Below are 25817 nucleotides of genomic sequence, written 5' to 3'. Positions count from 1 at the left end.
TTGATGAAACGTGAATGAATCCTCACTAGTCACATCTACCGCTTCCTGCGAACCTGCAGTCAAGACATGCAGGACTTCAGGGGAGTCCCCATGCACTCCCAATACGGATAGGCGGGTTGGATCGTTTCCGCGCATGAAAGTGGAAAAAAAAACGGAGGCCGTGGAGGGGTGGAAAGCCCGCGGCCGCAGCCGGGTATCGCGAGAACCAGACGCCGGGGCCGGGGTTCTCCTGAAGGTGGCAGTAGAGAGCGCCGTTTCCGTGATTGTCAGCCTTGCTGGCCACGCCCACCTGAGCTGGCTTTGAAAGAGCTAGGGAGAGCAAGGTCCACGGGATTTAACTCCGGGGGGCGGGGCAGGCCGTGTTCACGCAGGAGTCTCGCGAGAGGGACGCGCCCGCAGCACCAGCGCGGGACGCGGGGCTGTGCGGGGGAGTCAGTCTCCTGTGGGCAGCCCTCGCGGAATGCGCTCAGTACGGTGTGTGAAGCCGTGTCTACACCACTGAAACGGAATATCGGCGGAGGCTGGGCCATCTGTGACGGAAGCGGTTTAGTTGCCTCACAGTGCCGCAGGCCGCACGTGAAGCGCGGTACCAGCATTGGCTTCTGGTGCTGGCCTCAGGACGCTTCCAGTCCTGGCGGAAGGCGAAGCGAGCCAGCGCCTCACACGGGCAGGGTGGGCGCCAGAGCGAGAAGGAGCGAGGCAGTGGGAGAGCGAGAGGGGGAGGCCAGGCCCCTCTCAACCATCACCAAGGAAATGGCGCCGTTCCTGAGGGATCTGCCGCCAGGATTCGAACCCAGACGCCGCCTCCAGCACTAGGGGTCACGTTTCAACATGAGACTTGGAGGAAAATGCCCAAGCTGTAATTACCCAAGATGGCATGGGCTATGCCTTCCTTGCCAGTGTGCAGGTGTCAAAGAGGAAACGGAAAACATAGGCAGTGGTGTGCCATAGGTAGGTCTACCACGTGTTCATGCAGGGGGAGGGGACAAGGGCGGGCAGGTGGGGTAAGACGGGGAAAAGGATGCAGAAAAGCCCCTTTCTCCCATCAGAACCTCTCTGGAAAAAAGCTAATGTATTGGTCCTGAGATTCCCATTTCTGTGGGGTGTGTGTGTGTGTGTGTGGTCTTCTCATACCGACTTTGATTTCTCTTTGCAAAGGAAAACTGAAGTCTAATGCTGGAAACCCACTGGCCCTTGCAGAGTTTTAAGAAGTAATGGTGTTGATGATTCTCTTATTAGTCTAACGTTATCTTTGTTCGGATTTCAATTGATGAGGCACGTATCCCAGGGGCCCACCCAGGGAAAAGAAGAGCTTCACAGTTAAAATCTTAATAGGAGAAATCAAAAGAGGCCAATGAGGTTTTTTTCCTTAGACCCTTGAAATGGAAGAGACAGACAATGCAGTCAGAAACGGTGCTCTCTCTGCTTGCACAATTTTCAAAAGCATAGTCAACCCATCTGCAAAGATACGTCACCTGCAAAATGTTAAGTATGCATCTCATTTTGTTCCAGAAAAAGAAGCCAAAGACAAACTTAAAGTTGCTTGGAAATAAGGATAAGTACTTCAGAAGCCCTAAATGAACAGAGATAGAATTGATATTTCTTACACTTCTTGCCAAAGAATAAAGAATGCATGTCATTCCTTGTACAAAGACATCATCCATTGATACAGTACTTTTTCATGGGCTAAAAAGCATTACTTTAATCCATGTATATTGAAGCTTTTCTCTGTGTCGGGTGCTGTTTTAAGGTCTGAGATGCAGAGGGGGAACAGTCTCAGTCCCCTTTGAGACTAGTGTCACACAGCAGACATGCACTCTCTGCACAGTGGCAGCCTAGCAGTTGAGTCTCTGTTTGATGGAAACGAGTGTTTTCTTTCTCATTGAATTGATGCCTGTATTAGCTCCTTTTGCTACAGCAAAAAATTACCACTAGCCTAGTCTTACAACAGCACACATGTATTACCTTCCAGCTCAGAAACCTAAGGTGGGTCTCACTGGGCTAAAGGAAGGTGTCTTTGGGGCCCTATTTCTTGTGAGGCTCTCAGGTAGAATCTGTCTCCTGGCCGTTTTCTGCTTCCAGAAGCTGCCAGTGTTCCTTGGCTCGTGGCCACATCACTCCTCTCTCTGCTGCCTTCATCACAGCTTCTCTCACTGTGACCCTCCTGTCTCCTTAAAATAATGACGTGTGATTCCAGTGGATCCACCAGGATAGTCCAAGACAAGCTCGCAGTCTCTCAGTTAGATTAACCCTGATCTCAGTAACATCTTCACAGTCTCTTTTGCCATGTAAGGTAGCCTATTCTTAGGTCCCAAAGATTAGAACGTCTTTGAATGTTTGGAGACCGATTATTCTGCCTGTGCATTGGGGAATCAATTATTCTGCCTATCACAGAGATCAGTATTTAAATACCAGAACATTTACCATGTATACTTTTGGCTAAAATATGGGCTTCAGTTAATAATAATAAATACACCATGCTAATAATATGCCATACTAATTCATAGTAATTATTGCTAATACTAATAGCAATGTATAATACTATACATACGTATATGTATTATTAGTGTGTATTATTATACATGACTGTATAATTATTACTAATGTTAATAGTAATGAATAATGTATATTACACATACTGTTCATTAGTGTATACATAAGTATAGTGTTATACATATGCATAATTAATAATAATATACTATATTAATGAATAATAATTATACTAATGCATAATAATTAATAATAATATACCATACTAATGGAAGATGTCAATAATAGGGGCACTTGGTGTCCCCATTGGTTTTATGGGAATTCTGCACTATCTTTGCAGTAATTCTGTAAAGCCAAAAATAAAAGTATTAAAAATGACATTTCCTGCTGCCTTGAAAATGTGGAAAATCAATAAACAGTGGGACATGCCAGCATAGAAACAGTTGACTGTATGAGTCCAGGCTCATCTCTTTATTGGGACACAACCCTTTCCATTAATTGAAGTCCCTAAAATGACTACTTCATTCACTGATGCCATTTCTCTGGCGGTTGATGGAATTTGAGATTGTGACTCTTGAATAAAGTAATGGAACAGACAATTATGTAATTACCTCTGTGCTCTGCACCACGGAGAAGGCGGTTCGTGAATTCCCAGTGTGTTCTTGAAGGGGAATCTCTCCTCTTCTCAGGCTCAGGTCGGTCCCTCAGAGTCCCTCCAAGTCAGATGGAGAGTCAACGACTGATGGTGCAGGCAGGTGAAACTTCTTTTCCTCACTGTACTTTACAGATTCTAGTAATTTCAGGCTCTATTAACTAAGGATGTGTCTTCGCTGGTTGATGTCCCTGTTTTTCTGGTTAAGTGCATTTGTTTCCAGGAGCTGATGTGCTAAGAGAATTGTTGCCTAAGATCTGGACAAGTCATCCAGTTATTGTGTGGGAGGGAAGGGGAAAAGGAGGCGGGTTGTTAAAAGCTGGTGAAAAATATGCCTGTGGCTAAGAATAATGTAAATCCTGGTATTATAACTTTAAGCCAGGTGCTGAGCCGTTACAGTATTCAATTATTTTGATGCTTCAAGGGAAATGTTTCCAGGTCTGAAATTCTAGTCTATTTTACATTCAACAAATGATGTTATGTTTTCATGGAGTGATGCCCATTTCTGAAGGGAAGAATTCATGTCATTCAGCCTATTCCCTGCCTGCCCTAAGCACCCCCATTAATACACCTGTTACTAATACAAGGTAGTCACATTTAATGTTATATAAAGGGGAAAGGGCCTACAGCCTTCTGGGGAAATATTGCAAGGTCAGGGAAGGCCACATCAGGAGAATATCGGCCTTTCTTCCTATTTTGAACTAGGAATTTTGAAACTGTAACAAAATTCTGTCATTTTCCTTATCTTTCTTCCCACCAATAGTTGCTTCTTAGCTAAGTTAACCTTGTCTCTTAACCTTCCCTGATGAAAATTAAGAAGCAAGAACAGAGGGTCTGACTATCCAAAAGCCAGATGTGATTTTCTAGGTTACACATAAAATATCTGCCTTATAATAATGACTGTCCTTTGCTAAACACCCTTCATGGGCAAGATACTGTATCACATACTTTTCATGTAATATGCTACTGACTTCTCATCAAAACCCATTGATGAGGTTAACCCACATTTATCTAGTGAAGCAGTCAGCAAGCTACATCACTGAGGTCCAGTCTGCCCCCCTGCTTGTTTTTGTAAATAAAGCTTCATTGTAACACAACTGTACCCATTAATTTCTATATTTTATATGGCTATTTTCTCATAAATAGGAAAGAATTCAGTAACTCAGTGGCTGCAATTCTGTCCTGGTAGCCAGGAATGTAGAAAATATTTCAAAGCCTGACCTTTTATGGAAAAGAGCTTGCCAACCCCTGATCTAGTACCATGTCTTAAGAAATACCTGCAGATGAGAAAATGAAGGATACAAGGAGTTAACTTGTACAAGGTCAAAGAGCTTACAGATAGCAGAGACAGCAATCAAATCCAGCCCTCTACTCCACAGCCGGTTATCTTTATACCACAGAATGTGCCAACCACCTGCACTCAGCCCCCCAATCTATTCTCCTACTGCCAAACTTCTTGATCAAGTGTATGTGTATATTCTTTCCAAAGAGATGCAATGTGCATGCAAAACCATCGGTTCATAGGAATTCAATATATATGGGCCCGTGTCAGCATACAGACATGTGCTTTGTAACATGAGGACATTATAACCTTAAAACTTAGGTTTCTGTCATTTTTCTTCATCTGAATCGTTTCTTTCCTAATTTATTTCCCACACTTACTCATTTAATAAACTTTGAAATCAACTCACTCATACTTATGCTTAATGAGAACAGTGCAGGCTCCCCAGGGCTCCAAAGAGTTACATTAGTTAGTTTCCTTTTAAAGACATATCACATATTTCCAATAATTTTATTCTAGATGGGAGTAGGATGTGTTTCCAATAGAATAAAGCTTTTGGCTACCTGGAAGTATCACAAGTGAGCTCTGTGTTGTGGTACTTAAGAGTGGGGCTGGGGCTCAGCTGCTGGCGTTTGAATTCAATGCTTCATTGCTTAATGGCTCTATGATTTGAGAAAGTTAGTTAATTTATCTAAGCCTCATTTTCTTTGACTGAAAGTGAGCACAGTCAAGTGCTAGATAACCATGCCTGTTACATATTAAGAACCATACATGACTGCGCTGATATGTGAGGGAGGTAGAACTGTGTTTAAACATATTCCTGTATTGCACAACTCCATAAACTACAAGGATTATCAGTCTCCTCAGGGCATCTGAACATTGTAATTATGATCATGTTTCTTCACAGTGTGGTGAAATTTGTAGATAAACATAAGACCTGTTGCAGTCTGTAAAGCTATTAGCTCCTACATTTAATGGCCCAAATGGAGATGTTCTTGGAGGTCCCATGCCTGCAGTTTCTGCATTATTTCCTTCCCTTCCCTCCCTCCCTCCCTCCCTCCCTCCCTCTGTCCTTTCCTTTCCCTTCCTTTCCTTTCCTTTCCTTTCCTTTCCTTCTCTCTGTCTCTCTCTCTCCTCTCTCTCCTTCTCTCTCTCCTTCTTTCTCGGAGTCTCGCTCTGTCATCCAGGCTGGAGTGCAGTGGTGTGATCTCAGTTCACTGCAGCCTCCACCTCCTGATTTCAAGCAATTCCCCTGTCTCAGCCTCCTGAGTTGCTGGGACTATGGGCACGAGCCACCATGCCCGGCTAATTTTTTGTATTTTTAGTAGAGATGGAGTTTCACTGTGTTAGCCAGGATAGTCTCCTGACCTCATGATGCACCCGCCTTGGCCTCCCAAAGTGCTGGGATTACGGGCATGAGCCCCCGTGCCCGGTCTGCTTTTGCATTATTTTCTGTAGTTTACATATTGATCATTGTCATTATGTATACTTTGCTCTGTTTCATTTTGTAATTTGCTATTTCTGACCCACTGTGGGTTTGTCAACCAGAAAACCAAACTCAGAATTTCATGTGCAGAACAAGTTGTTAGTTTTTCATAGATGAGCTTTAGAGTTTGCACGAAGTATTTTCATTTCAAATTTTCCTCCTTTGATCTGGATAGTTGAGGAACCACAGGTTTCCTCGGCTCATAAAGACATTTAGTATCCCCCAAAACCTGGGCAGCCAAAAGAGAACACTGACTCACTTGACCGTGAATCTCCAGGTGATGGCCAACATTCACATTCGCATATTTTCATGGTCGTGCACTCAGGCTCCCCTCAGAGAATACGGGCCCGGTGCTGTCCGTAAAACCCACAACTGGCAATCCTCATCCCAGCCAGGGAAACCGTGCTGGATTTCCCATGAACCAGCACATTCCATTTACGACACCCGGTGATTAATCTCACCACCTCGCTATGAGTACCATCATTGCCAAATTACAGCATACTTGGAGACCTAATTACACTCATTGATTCAATTTTAGTGTGACTGAGTTATTGACATGGATGTGAATTAACTTATTTTTCTGCAGCCAAAGGCCAGTAATAGAATTTAGAGAGAAATTATGTCTAGGTAACACTCAGCATGGGTGAAGTGTCTGATTTCAGAGACCTAACACAACAAGAGGGGGGGTTTCCTGGGGCTTGCCAGTGGGTACAGGTTCTCTAGCATATTATCCTCAGCTATCGGCAGCCCCTCGAATGCATGATCTATCAGGGTAGTTGAAAACTGCAAAAGAAATAAGAAACAAAACGTGATTTTTTTTTTTTGCATGGGTAGAGCTATTTAGAATCCTAGGGAAGGAATCTATTTTATGTCAACAAAAATCAAGCACTTGCTTTATTCCTCAGGCCAAGGATCCATATATTAAATGTGACAAAATACAACTGGTTCAAACATCATGCTAAGTGAAATATGCCAGCCACAAAAGACAAATACTGTATAATTCCTCTTATATGACGTACCTGTAATGGTCAAATCCATAGAGACAAAAGGGAGAACAGTGGTTGCTGTGGGCAGGGGAGACATGTGTAGCATTTCAGTTTTGCAAGATGAAAACAGTTCTGGAGATTAATTGCATAACAATGTGAATGAACTGTACGCTAACCAATGATTAAGAGAGTACATTTTTATGTTATGTATATTTTACCACAATTTAAGAAACCCCACAAAGTTTAGTAGCTTAAAAGACAAAACCAACCAACCAAATATGAAAACAATAACTGATTCAGACAATAAATCTGAAGTCACTGGATGCTTTTAGCAGGGATTGCTTCATGTAGGGAATTAAGGTTGACCCAACAAGGGAAGGACTGAGCAGGCAAGGTCAAAAAGGCTGATGGAAATTTTGCAAATTATGTTGGAACCCAAGTGGCTGATGCCCAGGGAAAAGTCAGGAAACGATGCCACTGCTTCATCCTCACCATCCACCAATGCCCACATGCATTTCTGCACCTGGCACTGGAGACCAATGCCTTCTCTGCTTTTCTGCCTCTCAAACCTCATGCACCTGACATTCACTTGCAGACACAAATTAGAACTCCACTAGCAAGGCAGCCTAGATCGTTCTAGATCACCCGTAGATAGAGTTTTGGAAGCACTAAAGCTTAATAAACAATCAGATGCAATCTCCACTGTATATATATATATTTTTTTTTTTTTTTGAGGCAGAGTTTTGCTCTTGTTCCCCAGGCTGGAGCGCAGCAATGTGGTCTCTGCTCACTGCAATCTCTGCCTCCCGGGTTCAAGTGATTCTCCTGCCTCAGCCTCCCTAGTAGCTGGAATTACATGCACTTGTCACCATGCCTGGCTAATTTTTGTATTTTTAGTAGAGTTGGGGTTTCACTGTGTTGATCAGGCTGGTCTCTAACTACTCCTGACCTCAGGTGATCCACCCTCCTCAGCCTCCCAAAGTGTTGCAATTACAGGCATGAGCCACTGCGTCTGGCTCTCCACTGGAATATTAAAAAGTCAAAATTAAGAAGCAAACCAATATTTTTTTAAATTATCACCATATTTGGATAAAATATAATAGGTGAGGTAAGAGAGGAAACAAAATGAGATGGAGACAGGCATTTCGCTAAGGACGGTAAGCTCTGAGCATGTTCCACAAAGAACAGAAAACTGATAATACAAAGATGATTTTTAGGAAATAGAGTAGATTATGGAAAAATAGAAATTTATTTTGACTTGTATTAGAAATCATACAGCTAGCACAGAACACTGTGATTTCAGAGATGTTATTGATGATGGCTGCTAAATTTGGTAGTCATGTGTTCATGTGTCTTACACAGATAACATATTTTAGTTCCATGGCTCAGGAAGGAAACAAATAAGCTTCCTTCCCCACCAACAAAAGAAATATAGAAGAAGATTTCCAACGTGTGGGGAGCCACAACATTGGCGACTCAGCTCTTTGCAAAAGCTTTTCTATTATATCTTGTTTGTTTGTTAACAGAAAAAGTGGCAAATAAATTGCAGACAAGTATTTTTTTTAACAGCTTTATTGGAGTATATTTAACACACCATAAACTGTGCACATTGAAAGTGTGCAATTTCATAAGTTTTGCTGAAGGTATGCACGTGTGAACAACTCCCCACAATCAAGACAATGAGCCTCGGAATGATGTCCTTTCTGAGGATGTCCTCAGACAGATTATTCACCTTGATTTGTAATCCCTCCCTCACACCCCTCCACATCAGCCTCCTTGGACAACCTCTCCTCTGCCTCCTGCAACTGGAAATGAGGTTGCATTTTTCTCAAACATCATTTAAAGAAATCATAGAATGTGCACTATTTTTGGTCTGGAGTTTTTTTTTTTTTTTTTTTACAGGATCTTGCTGTGTTGCCCGGGCTGGAGTGCAGTGGTGCAATCATAGCTCACTGCAATGTTGTACTCCTGGGCTCAAATTTTAAATTTTTTTGTAGAGACAGAGCCTCACTATGTTGGTCGCAAACTCCTAGCCTCAAGCCATACTCCTGCGTAGACTTCTCAAAGCATTGGGATTATAGGCACCCAGCCTAGATTCTTTTACTAAGCACAGTTATTTTACACTTCATCCATTTTATAGTATTTAATAATATTTTGTTTCTTTTTATTGGTGATTAGTATTCATTGTATGAGGTACCAGTCTCTGTGCATCCATCAACCTGTTAAGGGACACTTGGCTGGATTCCAATTTGAGGTTATCAACAAATAAAGCTGCAGTAAAAATCCCTGTGCAGGCTTCTATGGATATACCTTTTCGTTTATTTTGAGTGAATGCCCAGGATGGTTGGATCATATGATAGGCGTATGTTTAACTTGAAGAAACTGCCAAAGTACTTGTATTCCAAAGTCATTGGGGAGTATTTCTTTCACATTCCTGTCATTAGTCTTTTTATTTTTATTTTTATTTTTTTTTTTTGAGATGGAGCCTCGCTCTGTGGTGCAGGGTAAAGTGCAGTGGCATGATCTGGGCTCACTGCAATCTCTGCTTCCTGGATTCAAGTGATTCTCCTGCCTCAGCCTTCGAGTAGCTGGGATTGCAGGTGCCTGCCACAATGCCCAGCTAATTTTTATATTTTTAGTAGAAATAGGGTTTTTCCATGTTGCTCAGGCTGGTCTTGAACTCCTGACCTTCGGTGATCCACCTGCCTCAGTCTCCCAAAGTGTTGAGATTACAGGCATGAGCCACCGTGTCTGGCCCCATTCTTCTTTTTGAAATTTAGCTATTTATATAGATGTGTAGTAATTGCTCTCTGTGGTTCTAATTTTCATTTTTCTCGTGGATAATGGTGCCAAATACCTATTTGTGTGCTTGCTCTCCATATAGCTATGTTGGTGAAGCACCTGTTCAAATCTTCTTCGCATTTTTCGCTCATGTCATTTTTTTCCTTCTTGAATTTTGAGTTCTTTATATTCTAGATACAAACCTCTTGTCAAATTTATGATTGCAAATGTTGTCACCCAATCTGTGGCTTGCATTTTTATTCTCTTTAGTAGTGTTTTGTATAAAAAGCATGTTATGATTTTGATTAGTAGTAATTTTGTTCTTTTTTAAAAATGTTGTTGTGGCTATTCCAGGTCTTTTGCCTTTCCATATAAATTTTAAAATCAGTTTGTCAATTTCTTTTTAAAATGTCTGCATGGATTTTGATTGGGATTTCATTGAATCATAAATTGATTTGGAAAAAATTGACATGTTAACAATATTGAGAGCTCTCATCAATAAACATGATCTATCTCTTCATTTATAATTTTCCCAGCAAAGTCTTACAGTTTTCGATGTAGATCTTTCCCATTTTTATTATTTTATCTTTAAGTATTTTATATTTTGGATTCATTATAAAAGGAATTTCAATTTGGATGTCTGATTGTTTTTGACAGTATGTAGTATCTTTGAATTTCAATTTAGGTATCTCATTGTTCTTTGAAAGTATTTTTGTAGCTTGATTTTGCAGAATCTTGTGCTTGGACCCTGCAAGTGTTCTAAGCAGATCCAGTGGGTTTATTTATAGAGTCGACTGGATTTCCCTCATGGACTTTTTCCACTCTCTGTATGCTGTATAAAGGCAGTTTTCCTAATCTCATTGCACCTGGGTGCCTTTTATTTCTTTTAACTCCCTTATTGCACTGGCTAGAACTTCCAGCACAATGTTGAATATAAGTGATCTAAATAGCCATTTTTGTTTTGTTCTTGATTTCATGGGGAATGCATTTAGACTTTACCAGTAAGAATGATGTCAACTGTTGGTTTTCAGCAGATGCCTCTGACGGACTGCAGGGAGTCTCTTTGATGATTAGTTTGGTTAGAAGTTTATTTATTTACATTTTAATCAGGAATGAATGCTGAATTTTGCCACATGCTTTTTAACATAGAGTGAGATTATCTTATAACTTTGCATTAGAAGTTTGTTGATATGAAGTAAATAATTGGTGGATACATAGATTTTAAACCAACTAGGCAATCCTAAGATGAACAGCACTGGATCTGGAGGTATTATGATTTTTTATATTGTTAGATTCAATTTGCTAAAATTTTATTTAGAATTTTTATATTTATGTTCATGAAGGATATCGATCTTTAGATTTCTTGTAAAGTTTTGTTTGGTTTTTGTATCAGGGCCATATTGGCCTCATAGTTTCTTTTTTTCAATGTTTTAAAGTAAATTTACAAAATTAGTATTGTGTCTTTCTTAAATATTTGGTAGAATTCAATGGTGAAACCATCTGGAACTGGAATTTTCTTTAAAGAAGTTTTTAAACGAATAATGCAAATTTCTTCATTAGATATGGGGCTGTTTATCTCTTTGTTCTTGACTTGAGCTTCAGTAGTTTTGTTTTTCAAGATTTTTTAATATAAGTTTTCAAATTTACTGCTGCATAACTGTTCATAATATTGTTATCAGCATTTTAGCGTCTTTAGAATGTGTAGTGATGCCATCTCTCTGCTCCCTCGTATTTTGAGTTTGTGTGCCTCTTTTCATTGATCAGTGTGAAAGGTACTTATCAGTAAGATTTTATGTTCTTTAAAAACAAGCTTTCAGATTAATTTCCCCCCTTTTTTTTCTGTTTTCCATTTCATTGACATCTACTCTGAGCTCTTTTTAAAAATATATTCTTTCTTCTGCCTACTTTGAGTTTTATCTGATTTCTCTGGTTTCTTAAGATGGAAGCTGAAGTCATCAAGGAACTTTTCTTCTTTTCTGATACAGACATTTAAACTTCCTCCTCCCAAATCCTGGGTCATTGGCATCCTGCAGATTTTGATATTGTGTTAAGATTTCTCTTCTTTGACCCATAGAAATCTAATACTGCATATTTAATTTCTAAAAAATTTGAAAATTTTCCTGTAATCTGTTATTGATTACGATTTTAATTCCTGTGTGGTCACAGCATATGTTTTGTATTGCCAAAAGGCTTTTATATTGACTGAAACTTGTTTTATTGCACAAGATGTGGTTTAACTTGGTGATTATTCAATGTGCAGGTGTAAAAACTGTTTTCTGCTGTTCTTTGGTAGACTGTTCTATAAAGGTCAATTAGGTCAAGTTCATTATTGGTATTGTTCAAGTATATTATATTCTCACAGATTTTTCCATTAGGTCTATCAGTTTTGGAAAGGAATACTGTAATATCTGATTATAATTGTAGGTTTATCTACTTCAAGCAGTTCTATCAGTTTTTGCTTCATATGTTTTCAAGTTCTGTTAATAATAGCTTAAATATTGCAGGTTATTATGGCCTCTCAAGGTATTGACTATTTTATCATTGTGAAATAAACTTCTTTTATCTATGATGATATTCTTTTTTCTAAAATTTACTTCGTGAGATATTAATGTGTCAATTTTACTTATCTTTTGTTGGGCGTTAGCATGAATTTTTCCATTATTTCAATGTTAACCTATATGTTTCTTTATACTGAAGTGGGGTTTCATAGTTGAGCCTTGCTTTTATATTCAAAATGAAAATATCTGCCTTTTTAATTGGAGTATTTATACATTTACATGTAATATAATGATATGCTTAGAATTAAATCTACCATTTTACTATTTATGTTATAGTTTCCTCAAATGTTCTTTCTTCCTCTTTTCCTATTTTCCTGCCTTCTTTTGGATTAATTGAATCTTTTTATGATTCCATTTTATATTCTGTATTGGCTGATTAACTAAATCTTTGTTTTGTCATTATGATGCATTCTTCAGGGCTTAAATGATAAAACTTTAACTTATCACAGTATACTTTTTTCAATAATATGTAAGGGATATAAGTGCAGTTTTGTTACAAAGGTATATTGCATAGTAGTGAAGTGTGGGGTTTTAGTGTAGCTATCACTTGAATAGTGTACATTATGCCCATTAAGTAATTTCTCATCCCTCATTCCCCTCATAGCCTCCCTTCCTTTTGGATTCTCCAGTGTCACTTTTTCCACTCCATATGTCCATGTGCACGTTTTTTTAGCCCCTGCCTGTAAGTGAGAACAAACTGTATTTGACTCTCCATTTCTGAGATATTTCAGTTAACATAATGATCTACATTACATCCATAGTGTGGCAAAGGAAAATCACAGCATACATTAAAGTGATTTATACTGTTTTACGTAAGTATAAGAAACTTTCTATTTCTTCCCCTGAACCTTTTGCAATTGTTGCCAGACTTTTGCATAAAACCCACATTACATTGTTTTTATACTTGTTTCAATAGTCAATTATCTTTTAAAGAAATTTATAATAAGAAATGAGAAAAAATCTTATGTACTTTTCCATGCAATTATCATTTCTAGTATTGTTTATTTCTTTGCAGACATCCATATTTTCTTCTGAAATCATTTTATTTTTACCTAAAGGATTTCTATTAATATTCCTTGTAGTGTTTGTCTGTTGTTGATAAATTCTGTTTTTTTATCCTCAAGCCATTTTTTAAAAATTATTGTACTTTAAGTTCTGGGGTACCTGTGCAGAATGTGCAGGTTTGTTACATAGGTATACACATACCATGGTGGTTTGCTGAATCCATTACCCCGTCATCTATATTAAGTATTTCTCCTAATGCTAGCCCCCCCCATGCCCCACTCCCTGCTATTCTTTCCCTATTCCTCCACACCCTGACAGGCCCCAGTATGTGATGTTCCCCTCCCTGTGTCCATGTATTCTCATTGTTCAACACCCACTTATGAGTAAGAACGTGCAGTGTTTGGTTTTCTGTTCTTGTGTTAGTTTGCTGAGAATGATGGTTTCCAGATTCATCAATGTCCCTGCAAAGGACATGAACTCATCCTTTTTATGGCTGCACAGTATTCCATGGTGTATATGTGCCGCATTTTCTTTACCCAGTCTATCATTGATGGGCATTTGGGTTGGTTCTAAGCCTTTGTTATTGTGAACAGTGCCACAATAAACATTCATGTGCCTGTGTCTTTATAATAGAATGATTTATAATCCTTTGGGTATATACCCAGTTATGAGATTGCTGAGTATCAATCTTTTGTGTAAAGAAATCTTTATTTTGCTTTACTTTTAAAATGCTTTTCTGGGGATAGACAATTGTCTAATACATAAACCATTTTTTCAGTTTTTAAAATATGCACCCTGCTCTCTTCTTGCTTGGCTTGTTTCTGACAGGAGATGGTTCTCATCATTGTTTTGTTACTCTGTATCAAATACTTCTTTTCTCTGACTGCTCTTAAGATTTTATCCCTGAATTTGGCTGATTTGATTATAATGTGCTTTTGTGTATTTTTCTTCATACTTCTTGTCCTTTGGGTTGAGTTCATGGAGCTTCTTGGACTTCTAGGTTTGATGAAACTGGTTGAAAAAAAAAGTTTAGTCATTAGATCTTCAAACCTACTTTTTCTGTCACCCTCTCTTCATCTCCTTTTAGAATGTCAGTTACTCAAATATTAGGTGAATGGAATTGTTTTGCAGCTCATTGATGCTCTTCTTATTTCTCTGTTTTCTCTTTTTTTCGTTTCATTTTGGATACATTTCACCCTACTGTTATAATTTTGTGTTCACAGTTCTTATTCTGTTTTGCCTAGTCTGTTGTTATTCCTATCCAGGTTATTTTTTTATCTCAGACATTGTGGTTTTTATCTCTAGAAGTTTTAATTGGGAGAGAGAGGATTTTCTATATGATAAAACATTTGTATCTATTCATCACATATGTAGATATGTAGATTTAGACATATATGCATATAAGTATATATACATGCATGTACACACACAGTTTTGGACTTAAAATGTTTCAACTTAGGATTTTTTTACTGTATTATGGTACAAGAGTAATACTTACTCAGTAGAAACCATACTTGGAATACTCATACAGTGATACGGTTTTCCACTTTCAGTGTAGTATTCAATAAATTACGTGAGATATTTAACACTGTATTATAAAATAGGTTTTGTGTGATATTTTCTTGGCCAACGAAAGGCTAAAGTGTTATGACTAAGCTAAGCTGTGATGTTCCATATGCTGGGTATATTAAATGCATTTTTGACTTATAACTTATGTTGAGTTTATCAGAACACAACTCTGTTGTAAGTTGAGGAGCATTTCTGTCTGTATGTGTGTGGGCATGTCAATGTTTACTTGGGGGAGAGAGAGAGAGAGGAAATAACTTTACTTACCTCTTGGAACATATGAAATGCAGTTATACTCTTTTACACTGTTGGTGGAAGTATGAATTAGTTCAACCATTGTGGAAGACAGTGTGGTGATTCCTCAAGGATATAGAACCAGAAATACCATTTGACCCAGCAATCCCATTACTGGGTATATACTTAAAGGACTATAAATCATTCTACTACGAAGACACATGCACACATATGTTCATTGCAGCACTGTTCACAATAGCAAAGATTTGGAACCAACCCAAATACCCATCAATGATAGACTGGACAAAGAAAATGTGGCACATATACACCATGAAATACTATGCAGCCATGAAAAAGGATGAGTTCAGTTCTTTTGCAGGGACATGGGTGAAGCTGGAAGCTATCATTTTCAACAAACTAACACAAGAACAGAAAACTAAACACCGCATGTTCTCTCTCAAAGTGAGAGCTGACAATGAGAACACATGGACACAGGGAGGGGAGCATCACACACTGGGACCTGATGGGGGTGGGGGTTAGGGGAGAGACAGCATTAGGAAAAATATCTAATGTAGATGATGGGTTAATGGGTGCAGCAAACCATCATGGCACATGTATACCTATGTAACAAACCTGTACATTCTGCACAGGTTTTTATATGTATCCCAGAATTGTATAATAATAATAAAAATAACTACAAAAAAGAAATAACAGTTATAACAACTTCATGTCCTTGTCTAATAATTCTAACATCTGTGTCAGTTCTCTTTTGTTTGTTTCTAAATGATTGATTTTCCTCCTTATTATGAGTCATATTTGTGTGCTTATTTCCATGACTAATAACTTTGAATCAGATTCCAGACACTGTACAATTTACCTAGTTGAGTGAGGGGTTTTGGTTTTGGCATTACTAGAAATAATCCTGGCTTTTGTTCTGGGATGCCATTACATTTTATGAAAATCATTTGTCAGCTTCAGAACTTAACTTTTACAACTTTTTAATTGCAACTTGAACAGCGCTCATTGTAGGTCTACTGATTCACCACCTCTTGAGTGAGATCCATTCTGCACTCTGTGTAATACTCATGAAACATGAGGTTTTCCAGTCTTGCTGGTGAGAAGAAAAATTATAGTTGGCACTGAATACAGTCATCACAGATTATTTCAAATATTTCTTTTATCTGGCTTCAGGGGGTTCCTCACATTCCTCTGCTGACCGGAATTCTGTTTCATGTTCACTGAGGCTCCTTTGAAGAATGTGGGAGCCTCAGTGAACATTATTATTATTTTAACAGTTATATTGAGATATTATCAACAAATAAAACCCAATATATTTTATTTGTGCAGTATGATATTTTTATATACATGTGCATTGTGAAATGACCATAGTCAAGATAATTATTGGTGTGTGTTTATTAAGTAAAACTCCCCAATTAAATGTAGCTAAACTGATTTTTTTCCTTGAAGGTTTTTACTTTCCATGAACAAATTAGAAAATATTTGCCTGACCCACTGTTATAAAGAGACTCTCCAATATTCCTTTCTAGAAGGATTATCATTTTATCTGTAACTTCTAGAAGTGCAGGCAATTTAGAGTTTTGTGTATAACTTTTAGATAAGTCTCAAGATTCATTTTTTGTCCATATGAATATTCATTTGATCTAGCACCATACATCGAAAGAATAATTCTTTCCGCCACTGTACTATGGTGTCACTCTTGTCATAAATCAAGACAACCATTAACTGTAATTTTCATCTCCCTGAAACCATGAGACTGCTGAAAGCTATGTTTAGCTTTTCAGTCTTTTAATGAGGTTTCTCTGCAGGTTCTTTGCTTCTTTCACTTTGCAAATAAGGCATTCTTAAATGCCTGGAATTGAGTCTCTGAGTTCATTTCTGTTTTTCCCATTACTCTTAGATCTCAGCCTTTAAAGTTCTAGCTACCCTGATGACCACGAACTCCAGTTTTCATTTTCTTGTTCTTGTGAGGCTGCTAAGAATGCTACCTGACCCCTGTTTGATGCTAGGATTTCTGCTGAGATTTGCAGCCTCCTATCCCATCACACCTTAACCAGTAAGTACCTAATGGATAAAGCTTGTGCAAAACAGTAGCTGACACCAACAGGACTCCTTTATACCAATATCTTTGTCCCTCATGGCCTGCTTCCCTTAGGGCTCTCCAGTGTCTTGAAAAAGATAGCTTAACACTTTGGGAGGCCGAGATGGGTGGATCACCTGAGGTTGGGAGTTCAAGACCAGCCTGACCAGCATGGAGAAACCCCGTCTCTACTAAAAATACAAAAATTAGCTGGGCATGGTAGCTTGCACCTGTAATATCAGTTACTCAGGAGGCTGAGGCAGGAAAATTTCTTGAACCCAGGAGGCGGAGGCTGCAGTGAGCTGAAATCATACCACTGCACTCCAGATTGAGTGACAGAGCGAAACTCCATACACACACATACACACACACACACACACACACACACACACACACACACACACATGCTATGTGTTTTTATTTTGTCTTGTTCAGATATTTGGTTGGCTGCAGTCTTGAAAGTAAACCCAGGAGCAATTCACTTTTTATGTTTTCTGTTATTTAATCTTTTACTCACTTTAATTTTGTATCGTATACTGCCACCATTTTGGGCTTAGACACAATCACAAACCTCTGAATCTCCCAGAATTTAATCATGGAGCAGTGGTCTACACAACTCATCTCAGACAATGCATTTGAAGATTGAAACCAAATTCACATTTGTCTGAGTACAGCTATAAAGTGAGTAGCATTAGGATAAACACAGTGTCTTCCAGCATTCACTTGGAGGTGTAGACAGTGAAACCCAATAACTACATTTGTTAGTTCCCAAAGAGTTTTTATGATTATCTGAAAGAAATCTTTGCTTGGCACAGAAAATAAGCTTTAAACAAGGGCTGATTGGAAGGCAGGGAAAGGGGAATTCAATAGTGATTAACACAATCCAAATATTTCCTGTGCCAGTATTTCTGGGGTCTGGGGAGATGCCATTTCGGTTCTCAAGGGTTTCTTTCTGCCAGCTTTAGAATGGCATAGGAGCCACAATATGAAGATTGTAGTATAATATATTGTGGTGCCCACATCCCATTAAAGAGTCATCTCCTCCGAGGATCTGTGCACATGACCTCACATCTTAATGGGAGACCAGCAATGGCAGGCCCGCCTCTCTGTAGGGTAAGCAGCCCCCCATTAGGATTTGCCTGTATTTCACATGCTGAATCATCAGTGTTTGCCAACCATATTACACACAAACACCCGTTAAGTTTTCTACAGTGTCATTGTTTTTAAACTATTGGTCTTTTTCTTTTTACATATGTCCCTTGTAGATAGGCAAAAGGAAATCACAAAAAGATCACTCATAAACCCATTATATTCTTGAATATTTGAAGTATTCCTTTCTATCATGAATGATAATGAATTTTTTGCATGCGTGTAACATATTTATCCTTACTTATTCTTCAGTGATATATTCCCATGAAAATAAACAGACCTAAATCGTGTTTCCTTACTGAGGTGGAAAGGAACCAGGAAGACTACTCCTTCCTTGACTCCTTCAGTTCCATCTCGTGCTCTTTTCCTGCTCCTCATGACACGCCAGCCGCACAGGAGCTGGCCGGTTCCCTGAGCACACAAGGACTTTCTCGTGGTATGCATAGCTGGTTCCTCCTTTTCCTTGAAGTCTCAGTCAAGCCTCCTCCAAGAGTTCTCCCCTGATTACCCCTATGGAAAATAGGCTTCCTCTTTTCTACTTCTCGTTACAGGTCCCTGTTTATTTTCTTTATACAGTTACTGTAGTTTGTAATTATTTAGTTTATTCGTTTGTTCATTATCGACTTCTCCCACTGGAAAGCATGTATCAGTTACTCAGAGGCCAGGTAGGCATATTTTTTAAACCACTGTCTCCCGGGGCCAGCTTGGGAATCCAGGAACAGGGCATAAAAAATATTTGTTAAGTAAGTGAATGCATTAAATGAACTTGGTTTTAATAACTGTATAATAAACTATTGGATGTGCTGGGAGCAATGGGTCATGCCTGTAATCCCAGCACTTTGAGAGGCCGAGGTCGTTGGATAACCCGAGGTCGGCAGTTCAAGACCAGCTTGCCTAACATGGTGAAACCCTGTTTCTACTAAAAATATATAATTAGCTGGGTGTGGTGGTGCATACCTGTAAAGCCAGTCTTGGGAGGTTGAGTCAGGAGAATCACTTGAACCAGAGAGGCAGAGGTTGCAGTGAGCTGAGATCATGCCACTGCACTCCAGCCTGGGCAATAAGAGTGAAACTCCCATCTCAGAAGAAAAAAAAAACAAAAACAAAAACAAGAAAATGTTCTTATGAAATCTATTGTTGGTCATTTATGCTGATGCTTTTTTCTATCACTGTAGATATAAACAGGTTTCCTGGCTGGGCATGAGCTGAGCCTCATATAGGTTATGGTACAGATTTGGTAACACACACAGATACACACTCACTTCACAGATTCACAGGGAGGTGAACATAGGGTGATATTGTGAAATGCTGTCCCAAGTCATGAGGGGTTATTGATCCCCTGGACCTAGAGAAAAACTGGACCTAGGATGTAAAATTTCAAGGGGTCTCAGAGAAACGTAAGGTGATTAGGGTACACCCATCAGCCCCTTTAGGGGTTCTGGGAAGTGAATGGGTGGATCAGCCTAGACAAGACTGAACTTCTTGCTCATTAAATGCATAGCACCTAGAGCATCTCCCTGTAACAGTGACCCCATTTGTTGTAGACATTCTCCTTAGTTCAGCTAAAAGCTGGGTTCTTGTCACGGGCCATGAAAGATTAGGCTCGCGGACACTTTGAAGGGTGAGAAAAATACAATTTATTTGGTGAAAAGGAAAAAAAAAAAAAGGAAAACAGGGACTTTCAGCAAAGTGAGAGTCCTGCTCTCCGGTTCCTTGCCTCACAGATAGAATCCCCAGTTCCACCTCAAAACAGGAGCGGCCAGGCCCTGCCCTCCTGCAAATGGCCGGAACTTCCCTAGGCTGCACCGCACACTCCTCCTAGTGCTCAGGACGGATGGAGCTTCTCCCTGGGGGCCCTTTTCACTTGGCTGTCTCAACAGCTAGTGAAACAGAAAGTACACACAATTCAGAGCGAATTCTGAGATGAGTATCAGTGAATAAACCCCTGTGCAGACATCTCTTGTGTTTGAAATGTTTATCTGTTATAAACTCAGTTCAAGCTGGCGTAAGCAAGAAAACAAACCCGCCCACAAGAAGAATGCGTTAAATGTCACACTGGAAATTACAGGAGTACAGTGGCTTTAGAAATAGCTTCATGGTTGGGAGGCCGAGGCGGGTGGATCACGAGGTCAAGAGATCGAGACCATCCTGGTCAACATGGTGAAACCCCATCTCTACTAAAACTGTAAAAAATCAGCTGGGCATGGTGGCGCGTGCCTGTAATCCCAGCTACTCAGGAGGCTGAGGCAGGAGAATTGCCTGAACCCAGGAGGCGGAGGTTGCGGTGAGCCAAGATTGCGCCATTGCACTCCAGCCTGGGTAACAAGAGTGAAACTCTGTCTCAAAAATAAATAAATAAATAAATAAAAGAAATAGCTTCATGGAGGTACTCAAGGGGCCTCATCAGGATTTCGTTCCCCAAAGTCTTTGTCTCACAGACATTTATGAGCATCTCTGAAGTGACATTCTTGGTAGCAGAGACACAGTAGTACATGTAGAAGGTCTGTCTTCCTCAAGCCAAGATTTTAATTGGTGGTGAGGCTGGAGTCCATCGTAGATTCACATGCTCAGCCCTACCCTTTTCTGTGACAGATACATTCTTAGCTAGATTCTCTCCGTCTGGTGGTACCCTAAGGTTTCAAGCTTATGTCCTTCAGCAATACATCTGATTAAAAAGAGACCTTCTTATTTCCACAGCTCTATTAATGTTCTGGGACATGCCTGGCCTAGAATTTAACTGAATCTTATTCCCACCTTTGAACAGATGACAGTGCAAAACAATGAAATTCACAAATTTCTTAGACCTGACACTGGGGCTGCTCTCTGAGCAGAGGAAGGCATGAGCCCTGCCTAAACACACGGATGGAGAGTGGGCAAGAGAAAATTTCCCGAAGGGAATTTGGGTGCCGGTAGCCTAAGGAACAGCCTTTCCAGGGCAGGCAGAAGCAATAGTTAACTGCAGTATTGAAATTATTTCCTTAGGATGAAATAAATAATTATTTCAATTATTTCAGTATTGAAATTATTTCCTTAGGGTGTATCTGAGGGAATAATTTCAATACTGTAGTTAACTACAGTATTGAAGTTATTACTATGAAAATTCATAGACGTGAAATATGAATTTGTAATGTAAATATATTTTAAGACTTCTGATAAAATTGCTAATTGTCTTCCATGATGTGCCTATGTGTTTTTACACTCACCCTGTCTGTGTGTGTGTGTGTGTGTGTGTGTGTGTGTGTGTGGTGTGTGTGGTGTAAGATGTTAAAAGTACTTAAGAGTATATTAAGTTAATTTCTGATCACTGAAGACTCTCTTTTTCTCTATAGGTGGTAGCCTAATACTATTAGTCCATTGTTCACGTTTCAGTTACAGCTAAAATGAGAACCTGGTGTTAGCTTTCAGGCAGATACACACACACACACACACACGCACACGCACAGAGAGAGAGAGAGATCTTTGAAGAAGACCTAATTCTCTCCCTGTACAAATGATGCCTCAGCTGTCCCACTCTATGCTGCAATACCATTAATAACTCTCAGGTAGCATGGCCATACTCTTTTGTTCTCCCTGGTAAGAAGATCAATACCAAATTTTTGTGTTTTTTGAAAAAAAAAAAAAGCACCTTCTCAGGATTAATAATGTCAAATAGCAGGGAATTAAAATTAGAAAGAAATAGCAAAATTCAAGGCAATTTCTTCGATGTCAAGGCCACCACCAGGAGAACTGACACAATGGAACTGTCACCAAAGTAGCAAATGCTTTCTGAATTTTCGAACCACATTTCTGCCCAGCCTGCACTGCCTGTGCTTTGACATATCCCTGAATGTGATGACCATGATCTCTTAGAAGGGATTTTGCAGCCAGCTCTCTCGTTATGGTGTCATCTTGAGTATGGAGAAGAAGGGAAAACAAGGACACTGTGGTTCTGAATATTGACACAGAAGTTGATAGATAAGGAATTCCCCTGCTCCGGGAGGAGAATCTCCCAGGGCAAACTCCAAAGTTTGATGAATGTGATGTTCAACCCCTGCAGAACCTTGCTTGTTAGTGTTGCCTCTGCAGTCTCATTTGCTGTCTGTCTTTTCCCTCGCCCTGACATTGAAACTTCTGCACGGCCACTGAATTTGCATGCGTGCATCACCTGGTCTCCATGGCAACTGCAGAAAATTGGAGCAGAGACAAGGGATTCAGTGTCCACTTGTTAACAATGTTTTCTACCTAAATCTGGGCACTTCGCTATTTGATCCATTGACATTACAGGTCAGATGATTCTTTGTCATAGGGTCTTTCTTGTGCACTGCAGGATTTTTAGCAACATCCCTGGCTTCTGCCGGCTCGATGTCAGTATGATTCTCTAATTGGGACACCTCAGTAGTCCCCATACGTTGCCAAGTATCTTCTGTGGGGAGAAATCACATTCAGCTGAGGAACACTGAGCCAGGTCATTGGAGCATAGGGCCACATTGGGTGGGTCTCATATAATGTATGATTTCTTTACATTTAAAATGATCTTATTCTGAAATTGGTTCGGGTTGCCACAGAGAAATAAGTAAATATCTTCTTAGCAGGCACAGCGTGAAGACCTTGAAGGAATTCCAAACCGTGACCTCAAATAAGTTATTAACTGAGACAATACTTACGCAATTTATAAAGTATTTTAACATTTTCCTTTTATGTGTCTCTCATAAATTACTTTTTTACAAAAACCTTTGAAATATGTAAAGTGGCTCATACCTGTAATCCCAGCAAGGAGGCCAAGGTGGGAGGTTTGCTTGAGCCCAGGAGTTTAAGACCAGCCTGGGCAACAGACCAGCCTGGGCAACATACTGAGACTTCATTTCTAAAAAAAATAAAACAAAATCAGCCAGGTGGTGGTGGGAGCCTGTAGCTCCCGGTTACTTGGGAGGCTGAAGTGAGAGGATCACCTGAGTCTGAGAGGTGGAGGTTGCCTGGGTGACAAAGCAACACTCCATTTCAGAATAAATACATTTTTGTTAAAAGGTTGAAAACAAAACGCAGTTCCTCCTACATAGATTTTTCTAGCATGCTCATGCCTGTGCTGCTAAGCTTTTCGTACAGTTTAAAATGACACATAGATGGCCAAAAGGCTTAGGACAGGTCTTGTCTATTCTTTGAATAAGCCAAGGAAGTGGCATGTTCCCTCTGCCATTTCTTCTGCCTCAAATGCTCTTTCTGCAGCGATCTGTGGGCTCACTCTCTCATTGTATTCTGTCCTAGGAAACATCCCTTCTTCAGAGATGGCTTACCTGATTCATTAGAGGGCCACTGCCTACCTCTGTGCCATCTATTTTTTTTTTTTTTGCATTGCTTTTCTTTCCTTCCTAGTATACAAAGTGACTACCTAAAATGGTATGCGTATTCATGTGTATTCAACTATTCATCTTATTATGTATCTTTATTGTCTTCCCTTCATAGGAAAGTTCATTTGTCTCTTTTGTTTGCTTCTGTATCTTCAGGAACTAGAACCTAGGCCTAGGCCACAGTGCTTCAGAGAAAGACTTCAGGACACAGACTTGGTGGCATGTACGCCATTATCTCATTCTGTACCCATGGCAGACATTGCTAATCGCTTAACACACTTCTCTGCTAGAATCACAAGTGATATCGGAGTTCTTCTTACTGATGCTGCCAAGGTTTTGGAGCTGCTGCCCAATTTAAACACAATGTCACCCTCCTTATGCCAAGACCAAGTGCCCATCACTTAAGAAATCAATTGGCTTTATGCAAATAGAATTATTAAATAAATTCCCACTCACCTCTCTTCTCCAAATGAACAGGTAAGAAAGTTTGCCAACAGACCCAGGGAAACATAGGCTGCCTGCTTGCGTTTGAATTCTAGCTCCAGTTCTTCCTAAATGTGCAGGCTTCAGGAAATTACCTTACCTTTCTGTGATTCAGTTTCCTCATTTACAAAATGAGGGTAATAATCCCAGTTCCAAGGGAATTGGTAGTGATTCACTGAGATAGTGAAGAATAAGTCTGTAGTAAAACACACTTAGAACATAGCCTGGGAGATAGTAATTATACGTACATGAGTGTGTGTTTTTTGTGTTACTACAATTATCTTTTTTTAATTAAGTTAAAGGGGAAAGCTATGGATGAGTGTTACTTTGAAAATAACATTGCTGTGCCACCCATACATGGCTGGTATCTGCATTAGGTATAAGCACTAGCCATTTCATGGTATAACTCACAGCAAGAATTACATTTTATATTAATGACATAGTATGTGATCATACATATTCAATCTCAAACAGAAGATTCCTAAATTTGTACACACCCTGACTACCTATAATGTGCTCTGACATTTCTTACTCTGTTCTCTATTCTGTTCTGTTCTAGCCTATTGTTTTTTAATAGCTGGTGCCAACCCATTAAACTTATTTGATGCCAGTGACACAGAATGAACAGCAGTTTGAAAGCCAGGCCCTCTGGAAGGCAGACCCAGCTCTGGGGAAATACTGCCTGCTTTGCATATGCACTGCTGAACACAGGCACTGCTGGTGTAGGAGCCCGAGACTGGCCTTTCAAAGCTGCCCAAATGTGCTCCTATTTAAGAACAGTGAGAATCACATTGGCCAGTTTCAGAACTGAAATAAGTCAATGAACACAATAAAATGCAGTGCATGAAAGCTCACTCTGAAAATAATTCCTGAAATAATCTCTGTTGTAATCATAAAGTCGCAAAGGCCATAAGACAGTGTGTTGGCCCAGCAGCTGAGCTCTGCAGGTTCAGAGGATTCAGGCCCCACACTGGCACTGCTTCCATCAGAGGTCTCCACAATGGCTTTACTGAATTGAAGGATGAGATAGCCATCAATAAATGAACAGGCAAGAAAAGAGCTCCTCTGCTGGCCGGGCCAGGAAATTACCAAATTATCAAAAGGAAATTGGGTTAGTGTTCAGCACAAGGAGCAAGGAGGACTTACAGGAACCCAGTGATTCATTTATTCTGATGTCTCTTGGTGCTTCCTTGCTCAGTAGTAAAGGCTGACAGGTCAGAGCAAGGATGCTGGGAGGGAGCTGGGGAGATGCTATTCAAAGGATACAAAATTCCAGTTGGGCAGGAGCAATAAGGAAATGAGGTTCATTGCACTTGGTAACCAGAATTAATAATATATTGTATTCTTGAAAAATTCTGAGATAGTAAAGTGTCCGAAAACAAAAACAAGGACTATGAGAGGTAATGAATATGTGAATTAGCTGGATTGAGCCCTTCCATAATGTATCCATACTTCAGAGCACCATAGCGCACACAGTAAATATAAACCATTTTAACTGTCAATTAAAAAATAAAAATTATATTAAATTTTTTAGTGAAACTCAAAGCAACAATCAAAAGTAGGACTATCGAAGATTCAGATTCTTTAGAAATGAAGGTTTGAGTTACTCTACCAGATGAGGAATCTTGACTAATTGATGTTTTGGCTGAGAGCAGGAGCAGTATGGAAATATGGAATGGATCCTAAGAGAATAATGTCACATGCATGTATTAGCAGAAATGAG

The sequence above is a fragment of the Sapajus apella genome, unplaced genomic scaffold (assembly GCF_009761245.1).
Source record: "Sapajus apella isolate SASKATOON/1434 unplaced genomic scaffold, GSC_monkey_1.0 scaffold2, whole genome shotgun sequence".
NCBI classification, from domain to species: domain Eukaryota; kingdom Metazoa; phylum Chordata; class Mammalia; order Primates; family Cebidae; genus Sapajus; species Sapajus apella.
This window is presented reverse-complemented; position numbering follows the sequence as displayed.